Raw genomic sequence first — 10,000 nt, 5'->3', positions numbered from 1 at the left:
TGAATTTCTAAACTTTGATAAATAGATCAGTGGGTGTTGTATTTCAAAGTTCCCAGTCAGCGCTTCATCTGTTGAACAGAACCCCATTTTGCCAGTTGTGTGATGTTGAATGACATGTGCGATTATTTGTGTGTTAGAATGTGTGTTTCTTAAAGTGTGTGTATGTGTGTGTGTTAATACACTGCAGCTCGACAGCACCACCCTCAGGTTTGTGTGTTTCATTTTTTTACGATCAAATGTTTTACTTTTGGTTTGTCACTGGAGGAAGATTTTATATTCTACTTTAAAAATAAATCAAAACAGACCTTCCTGCTGTCGAGTTTTCATCAGTAACGTGGGTGCAGATGAACTTTGCTGCACATTCAATATTTTTATTTTAAATAAATGTTGCTTATATTTTATATTTTCACTTCAGTATGGTTTATTTGCAGGACTTTTAATAGTATTTTCTTTTATTATAAAATATGTTCTGTAATTATTCATCTTATTTATTTAGACCTGTTTTTCCTGCTGTATTTCCACTCCAGGCCTCTAGGGGGCGATACACTATTAAAGAACCTGACTGTCCCTGTAATGCTCCTGAATTTACAGATGCAGGGATACAAGATAAAAGACTGTATATTAAAAACACCTGATGCTGCAATTCCTCTTCATCACACCACGTGACCTCAGTATGTCCTTATAAACTGCCTATACCTGATTTCTAGTGTATATTTGTGTGTGCTCATTGTTTATAAAACGCTCGTACAGCCGATTCATGATATTGCAGTTTCATACACATTTCCCTCTCGTTTTACACAAAATAAGCGCTTTTCATTGGCTGGACACACCTGCTCACTGATTGGGCGGCTAAAGAGTCAATCAGGCAAGTTCTCATCAGGGATTGGCCAGCAGTCATCACGAGGGCAGGTTCTCATCAAGGATTGGTCTTTCAGTTTTCAGTCAATGTCTCACCAAGAAACATTAGCAGTAGTACATGGCTGAGGAGATCGCTGACGGCAATTCTGACTTTTAACCAAAACGGGTAAGTGATATTTGTTATCATGTATTTGAAACAAAATATAAGGATTTAAATGTTTGTTTGGTGGCCAGCTACAACCTAGCATCAAAACTGCAGCTGTTCGTTTATTACTTTGTTTGTTACAACTGAATTAAATCCAATGTGATATTAAAAGGCTGACTATTTATGCCCACTCACGTGTGTTGATTACTAGTTATACTACTGGCCTGTTACTATTTGAATAAATAATCGTCTTTAAAATGCTGCTAAGACAGATGTGTGCTGTGTGTTACTGTGTAGCACATCCGTGCAGCGGGCAGCCGTCATGCGGTTTCAACGGAGCGGCTCCTCAGTGCATGATCTGTGCATGCATGGAGGAGCAGACTATCGTGTTTTGCAAATGAAACGTGCAGCGTTTCATGCACCTGTAGGTTTCATGCACTTACATACCCTAGGGACCAGGTGGACATTTACTACCGGCCGCGGTCTGCCTAGTGCCAGGGTAGTTGTGTCCATATAACCGACCGCAATGCATAGCGGGAAGTCGGTTATATAGACATCAACAAAATAAGTGTTTAACGGTGATTTAAACTAGTTTATGCGGGGAAAAGAGTGCTCAAAATCGGATTAAACAGGCCATTTCATCCACACCTCACGACTCCCATCAAATGTGATTGAAATGTACAGGAATCTGTCCATTTCAATCACATTTGATGACCCGTCCAGGGTGACTTTCTTCCCCAGGAATTAGTGTCTGAAAGCCGGGTAAGATTACTTTAAACACAGGGTGCACATGGCTGTATTACCCAGCAATTAGTGTGTGAAAGCTGGGTAAGTTTGCTGTGAATTTAAGGGAGATATGGCCCTTTCAAACAGGGAGATGTACAGGCCTTTATTACCCCGGATTTAGTGTCTGAAAGCCGGGTAAGATTACTTTAAACACAGGGTGCATATGGCTGTATTACCCAGCAATCAGTGTGTGATAGCTGGGTAAGTTTGCTGTGAATTTAAGGGAGATATGGCCCTTTCAAACAGGGAGATGTACAGGCCTTTATTACCCCGGATTTAGTGTCTGAAAGCCGGATAAGATTACTTTAAACACAGGGTGCATATGGCTGTATTACCCAGCAATCAGTGTGTGATAGCTGGGTAAGATTGCTGTGAATTTAAGGGAGATATGGCCCTTTCAAACAGGGAGATGTACAGGCCTTTATTACCCCGAATTTAGTGTCTGAAAGCCGGGTAAGATTACTTTAAACACAGGGTGCATATGGCTGTATTACCCAGCAATCAGTGTGTGATAGCTGGGTAAGATTGCTGTGAATTTAAGGGAGATATGGCCCTTTCAAACACACCTCACGACTCCCATCAAAAGTGATTGAAATGTACAGGACTCTGTCCATTTCAATCACATTTGACGACGCATGCAGGGTGACTTTCTTACCCACGAATTAGTGTCTGAAAGCTGGGTAAGATTACTTTAAATGCAGTGTGCACATGGCTGTATTACCCAGCAATCAGTGTGTGATAGCTGGGTAAGATTGCTGTGAATTTAAGGGAGATATGGCCCTTTCAAACAGGGAGATGTACAGGCCTTTATTACCCCGGATTTAGTGTCTGAAAGCCGGGTAAGATTACTTTAAATGCAGGGTGCACATGGCTGTATTACCCAGCAATGAGTGTGTGAAAGCTGGGTAAGTTTGCTGTGAATTTAAGGGAGATATGGGCATTTCAAACAGGGAGATGTACAGGCCTTTATTACCCGGATTTAGTGTCTGAAAGTCGGGTAAGATTACTTTAAATGCAGGGTACACATGGCTGTATTACCCAGCAATCAGTGTGTGTGTGTGTGTGTGTGTGATAGCTGGGTAAGTTTGCTGTGAATTTAAGGGAGATATGGCCCTTTCAAACACACCTCACGACTCCCATCAAAAGTGATTGAAATGTACAGGAATCTGTCCATTTCAATCACATTGACGACGCATGCAGGGTGACTTTCTTACCCACGAATTAGTGTCTTAAAGCTGGGTAAGATGACTTTAAATGCAGTGTGCACATGGCTGTATTACCCAGCAATCAGTGTGTGAAAGATGGGTACGTTTGCTGTGAATTTAAGGGAGATATGGCCCTTTCAAACAGGGAGATGTACAGGCCTTTATTACCCCGGATTTAGTGTCTGAAAGTCGGGTAAGATTACTTTAAATGCAGGGTACACATGGCTGTCTTACCCAGCAATGAGTGTGTGAAAGCTGGGTACGTTTTCTGTGAATTTAGGGAGATATGGGCATTTCAAACAGGGAGATGTACAGGCCTTTATTACCCCGGATTTAGTGTCTGAAAGCCGGGTAAGATTACTTTAAATGCAGGGTACACATGGCTGTATTACCCAGCAATCAGTGTGTGATAGCTGGGTAAGTTTGCTGTGAATTTAAGGGAGATATGGCCCTTTCAAACACACCTCCACGACTCCCATCAAAAGTGATTGAAATGTACAGGAAGCTGGGTAAGATCACTGTGAATACAGGGGTGCACATGGCTTTGTTACCCAGGACTTAGTGTGTGAAAGCTGGGTAAGATTGCTGTGAATTTAGGGAAGATATGGCCATTCATGGACAGGACATCCGTGGTGATAAGACAATATTTATAACCGAAAATAGCATGCTACACGTGGGTAGATTAGTTGCAAAGGTCGTGTGGTCTATTTTAAGTCAGTTTGAATTAAAATGGGTCATTCAGAAAGTGCTATTTCTGAATAAATAGCACTTTCTGAACACATGTCAAACAGACATTCCTGTTAAAAGTTATCAATTAGTAGCACGATCGGACACGAGCATTCTGTTTATTTCACACTGCAAGGAGACCGAGCTTGAAAAGCACCTCTCTGTGGCCGCTCCAAGACCCCCAAAACACGGACTAAGGAGCTCCAGGATCCCTCCCTGCCTGAGCAAACAGGCTAGTTCACACTTCCATTACGTACACCGACAAAGCCACCTCTTCGGGGCCGCTCAAAGACCCCCAAAAACACGGACTAAGGAGCTCCAGGATCCCTCCCTGCCTTGAGAAAACAGGCTAGTTCACACTTCCATGACGTACACCGACAAAGCCACCTCCCTGTGGCCGCTCCAAGACCCCCAAAACACGGACTAAGGAGCTCCAGGATCTCTCCCTGACATGCGTACTTCCAGAACCTCGCGCACCTTGGGTCCCGGGCCCCCGAACTTAAGCACTCCCCCACGGACTAAACCCAGATGATCACACCCTCAAGAAACTCATGCCCCTGGGAACCTTAAAGGGGGGTGTATTTTGCGGTGCTTTATCGTCCGCCATCGGCATCCATATTCGGCCTTAATCACAGCAGCAGCATCCACCCACCCACCCTCCTGTGGAGGATGTTATCATGGCCCTGGTAACACTTAAAGGTGGTGTATGTTGCGATGCTTACTGTCTGCACACCAGCATCCATATTCGGCCTTATTCACAGCAGCAGCAGCAGCAGCAGCAGCAGCAGCAGCAGCAGCAGCAGCAGCAGCAGCAGCAGCAGCAGCAACAACACCCACCCTCCCGTGGAGGATGTTATCATGGCCCTGGTATTACTTAAAGGTGGTGTATTTGCGGGGCTTTATCCTCCGCCCATCGGCATCCATATTCGGCCTTCTTCACTGCATTCCCCCCCTGTGCTGGAAGTTCACGACTTTAACTGTTTTGTCATATTTCTTCTTTCGACGGTTGTGTGTGCCTGGCAAAGACGTGTACCCAAACTCAAGCACTCTGACTAAACACATAAGGACTCCGGGTAAAACCTTAGTGCCCCTGGTAAACCATGTCATTAAATGAGCTCCGTGATGTGCACATCACTTGGGTAGAAGGAGCTTTGTGGTCGCCCTGCAAAATCACATTTGGTGTATTCCAAAAAGCTGTGAAAATACACCTACATCCGTCATGTCCTGTCCTGTCCTGTCCCTGTAAAATAGCATTTTGTTTATTTCCATCATTTGGGCAAATACACATATTTTGGGACCCGTGGTGGGACCCCTGAGTCAGACGGTTCGTCTCGGTCACGCTTCATATCGGGCGGGCCGGAGGCTGTGCTCCGCGGGGTTAGCCCTCACTGTGTTTGCCTCCATCCTTCATTCCTTACAGTCCGGGTTGTCACATTCAATCACCGGAGACAAGGGTGGAGGTTGTGACAAGTACATCATCATCTTCCACCATGTCAACATCCCAAGAGGTAATCATTCCTACTGTGGGGTTTGTCATTCGGAGTTCATAAGCTCCTTCTTTGCCACTGACATTTTTAGTTTATTTAGAACCACATGTATTTCCTCCCGGGACAGCTCAACATGGGTCTCTGTCCAAGTGGCGGTCCAGTCTTGTCCCGTGGTACTCGCATCCTGCAATGTTGCAGGGATGGAGGAATCTGTCCATTTCATCCACATTTGACGACGCGTCCAGGTTGGCTTTCTTACCCAGGAATTAGTGTCTGAAACCTGGGTAATATTACTGTGAATACAGGGTGCACATGGCTTTATTTATTACCCAGGAATTAGTGTGTGAAAGCTGGGTAAGATTGCTGTGAATGTAGGGAGGATATGGCCATTTCATCCACACGTGACGACTCCCATTAAAGTGCATGAAATGTACAGGAATCTGTCCATTTCATCCACATTTGACGACGCGTCCAGGGTTGCTTTCTTACCCAGGAATTAGTGTCTGAAAACCTGGGTAAGATTACTGTGAATACAGGGTGAACATGGCTTTATTACCCAGGAATTAGTGTGTGAAAGCTGGGTAAGTTTGCTGTGAATTTAGGGAGGATATGGCCATTTCATCCTCCCATTAAAAGTGCATGACATGTACAGGAATCTGTCCATTTCATCCACATTTGACGACGCGTCCAGGACGCGTCCAGGGTGGCTTCTTACCCAGGAATTAGGTCTAAAACCTGGGTAAGATTACTGTGAATACAGGGTGCACATGGCGTTATTACCCAGGAATTAGTGATGTGAAAGCTGGGTAGAGTGTGCTGTGAATTTAGGGATGATATGGCCATTTCATCCACACGTGACGACTCCCATTAAAAGTGCATGAAATGTACAGGAATCTGTCCATTTCGATCCACATTTGACGACACCCGTCCAGGGTGGCCTTCTTACCAGGAATTAATGTCTGAAACCTGGTAGATCACTGTGAAGTACAGGGGTGCACATGGATTTGTTACCCCTAGATTAGTGTGTGAAAGCTGGGTAAGTTTGCTGTGAATGTAGTGATGATATGGCCATTTCATCCCCAGTTGATGACTCCCATTAAAAGTGCATGAAATGTACAGGAATCTGTCCATTTCATCCACATTCAAAGACCCCATTAAAAGTGCATGAAATGTACAGGAATCTGTCCATTTCATCCACATTCGACGACCCACATTAAAAGTGCATGAAATGTACAGGAATCTGTCCATTTCATCCACATTTGACGACCCAGCCAGGGTGGCTTTCTTACCCAGGAATTAGTGTGTGAAAGCTGGGTAATATTGCTGTGAATTTAGGGATGATATGGTCATTTCATCCACACGTGACGACTCCCATTAAAAGTGCATGAAATGTACAGGAATCTGTCCATTTCATCCACATTTGACGACGCGTCCAGGGTGGATTTCTTACCCAGGAATTAGTGTCTGAAACCTGGGTAAGATTACTGTGAATACAGGGTGAACATGGCGTTATTACCCAGGAATTAAGTCTGTGGAAGCTGGGTAAGATCACTGTGAATACAGGGGGTGCACATGGCTTTGTTACCCAGGACTTAGTGTGTGAAAGCTGGGTAAGATTGCTGTGAATTTAGGGAAGATATGGCCATTTCATTGGACAGGACATCCGTGGTGATAAGACAATATTTATAACCGAAAATAGCATGCTACACGTGGGGTAGATTAGTTGCAAAGGTCGTGTGGTCTATTTAAGTCAGTTTTGAAATTAAAATGGGTCATTCAGAAAGTGCTATTTCTGAATAAATAGCACTTTCTGAATACATGTCAAACAGACATTCCTGTTAAAAGTTATCAATTAGTAGCACGATCGGACACGAGCATTCTGTTTATTTCACACTGCAAGGAGACCGAGCTTGAAAAGCACCTCTCTGTGGCCCGCTCCAAGACCCCCAAACACGGACTAAGGAGCTCCAGTGATCCCTCCCTGCCTTGAGCAAACAGGCCTAGTTCACACTTCCATTACGTACACCGACAAAGCCACCTCTTCGGGGCCGCTCCAAGAACCCCCAAAACCGGACTAAGGAGCTCCAGGATCCCTCCCTGCCTTGAGCAAACAGGCTATTTCAGACTTCCATGAAATACACCGGGGAAAAGCACCTCTCTGTGGCCGCTCCAAGACCCCCCAAAACAACGGACTAAGGAGCTCCAGGATCTCTCCCTGACATGCGTACTTCCAGAACCCTCGCGCACCTGGGTCCCCGGGCCAACCGAACTTAAGCACTCCCCCACGGACTAAACCCAGATGATCACACCCTCAAGAATCTCGTGACCCTGGGAACCTTAAAGGGGGTGTATTTTGCGGTGCTTATCGTCCGCCCATCGGCACCCATAGTCGGGCCTTCTTCACAGCAGCAGCACCCAACCTCCATGGAGGATTTTTCTCGTGCCCCTGGCTACACTTAAAGGGGGTCTACTTTGCGGTGCTTTACCGTCCGCCCATCGGCATCCATAGTCGGCCTTCCTTCACAGCAGCAGCACCCAACCTCCATGGAGGATGTTTCTCGTGCCCCTGGCTACACTTAAAGGGGGTCTACTTTGCGGTGCTTTACTGTCCGCCCATCGCACCCATAGTCGGCCTTCTCACAGCAGCAGCACCCAACCTCCATGGAGGATGTTTCTCGTGCCCCTGGCTACACTTAAAGGGGTCTACTTTGCGGTGCTTTACCGTCCGCCCATCGTCACCCATAGTCGGCCCTTCTTCACAGCAGCAGCACACCCAACCTCCATGGAGGATGTTTCTCGTGCCCCTGGCTACACTTAAAGGGGGTCTACTTTGCGGTGCTTTACCGTCCGCCCATCGGCACCCATAGTCGGCCTTCCTCACAGCAGCAGCACCCAACCCTCCATGGAGGATGTTTCTCGTGCCCCTGGCTACACTTAAAGGGGGTCTACTTTGCGGTGCTTTACCGTCCGCCCATCGGCACCCATAGTCGGCCTTCTTCACAGCACCACCTGCCCTGCTGGAGGTTCACACTTTAAACTTTTTTTAACCCTCTTCTACCTTACAAATCATCCCACACTTGAGCACCTCCTCACTTGGACTAAACACCCTCCATGCTACACCAGAACCAGAATAATCGTGCCCCTGGGGATCTTAAAGGAAAAAAAAAAACCATAGTGTGGCTTTAAAAACAGAACACTTAGTTAATTTTAACAAAACTTTATTTACAGTAATATTGACAGTAATAAATACATTCACACAGGATATAATGTATTTACAAGGGGACTGATTACAACAACACACTGCATATTTACAAGTTGATCACTGGCAACAGTGGGTGAAGTTGGGGCAGAGTATGGCACCCTCTCTTCACCCATGTCTGAGGGGCTGTGTTCGGCCAGTGACTGGTCCCTCTTCGGGACATGTCTTGGTAGGGAGTCTTGGTAGGGAGCCGGGCTGTGCTCCTCTCCAGAGCTGTCACTGTCGATGTCAATACCCGCAAAAGTGTCTTAATTTCCCGCTGCTGTCGATGCCGCCGCCGCTGCTTGCAGTGACTCTGTGAAGAGCAACCGAATGTCCGCAGCCTCCTTCAAAGAAGGATTATTCGCGTAAAATGTGTCCGCAGTTGCAGTGTTGTGACACATGAAATCACTCACTCTTTGGCGGTTGCCTTTGTCTTGAAACCTCTTCGCATTATCGGCGTGGACTGTGCGGAGGTCGGTGAAGTTAATGGGACCGTGGAGCCCCACATCAGCCCATGCCAACCTCAGGGAGTAGGCAAGCTTCCTGAACGGGTTCTTCCCCTCTGTGTATAGAAAGTAATGGCTCTGGGTGCAGGTCAGCGTACCCTTAATTTCCAGCCACCTCTTCATCCATCCAAATTCTTCTACGGTGAGGTACAGCTGCGCTTCCCCGAACACGTTGGCCGTCTTGTGGTTGCTTACCTGTTATGACAGAGTTAGAGAGTGTCAATACAATGTCAATCATGCATATAACTGCCAGAATAAATGCATTGATTAATAGCACTCACATGAACCAGGTAGCCGAAGGCAGTGCCAGTTGTATCCGCCTTTCGGACCTCGGTTGGTCATGTTGGAGTAGACCCCCGTGGGTTTGTTGGGTCAATGTGTGCACGGCAGAACTAGGGCAAAACCAGAAAGCCTAGAGAAGGGTGTTTTGGATTGCCCTTCAATCAAACTCTGTCGCCCTTTTTTTGCAATCGGAATGCAATCGGCTCTTCCATCTGAAATGGAACATGTTGGCCTATATTGCCACTTTTGCTAGCCCGGCTAGCTCAGTCGGTAGAGCATGAGACTCTTAATCTCAGGGTCGTGGGTTCGAGCCCCACGTTGGGCTGCAGTGTTTTAGGGTGTCTTGATTCTAGATCCTTCAGACCAGTTGTTTCCAAACCTTGAACCTTCACCTCCAGGTTTGATTCATTGAGTAAATGCGAACACCCCAGAACTAGGGGAAAACGAGAAAGCCTAGAGAAGGGATTTTCGGATTGCCATTCAATCAAACTCTGTAGCCCTTTTTTTGCAATCGGAATGCAATGGGCCCTTCCATCTGAATTTCTAAACTTTGATAAATAGATCAGTGGGTGTTGTATTTCAAAGTTCCCATAGGTCAACCAGTAAACCTTTTATTATTTACAGCAAAAAAAGTCAGAAAACCCTAATAATGAAAAAACCCTTACAATGAAAAGATATTTTGAATAGCTCAATGGGCGTTGATTATCTAAGTCACCAATGAGTCTGTCCACTTTTAGTTTAGTTTTTAAAAACACATTTTAAAC

General features: G+C 45.9%; 1 non-coding gene across 1 annotated transcript; it reads left to right on the top strand.

Annotated features, from left to right (window-relative positions):
* Positions 1-9,488: 9,488 nt before the first annotated feature.
* Positions 9,489-9,561, top strand: trnak-cuu (transfer RNA lysine (anticodon CUU)). The gene has a single exon. It is a non-coding gene; the product is annotated as a tRNA-Lys (tRNA).
* Positions 9,562-10,000: the final 439 nt, after the last annotated feature.

The sequence above is a fragment of the Pseudochaenichthys georgianus genome, unplaced genomic scaffold (assembly GCF_902827115.2).
Source record: "Pseudochaenichthys georgianus unplaced genomic scaffold, fPseGeo1.2 scaffold_617_arrow_ctg1, whole genome shotgun sequence".
NCBI classification, from domain to species: domain Eukaryota; kingdom Metazoa; phylum Chordata; class Actinopteri; order Perciformes; family Channichthyidae; genus Pseudochaenichthys; species Pseudochaenichthys georgianus.
Note: the sequence above shows the minus strand (reverse complement) of the source record. Positions and strands in the feature narration are given on the sequence as shown.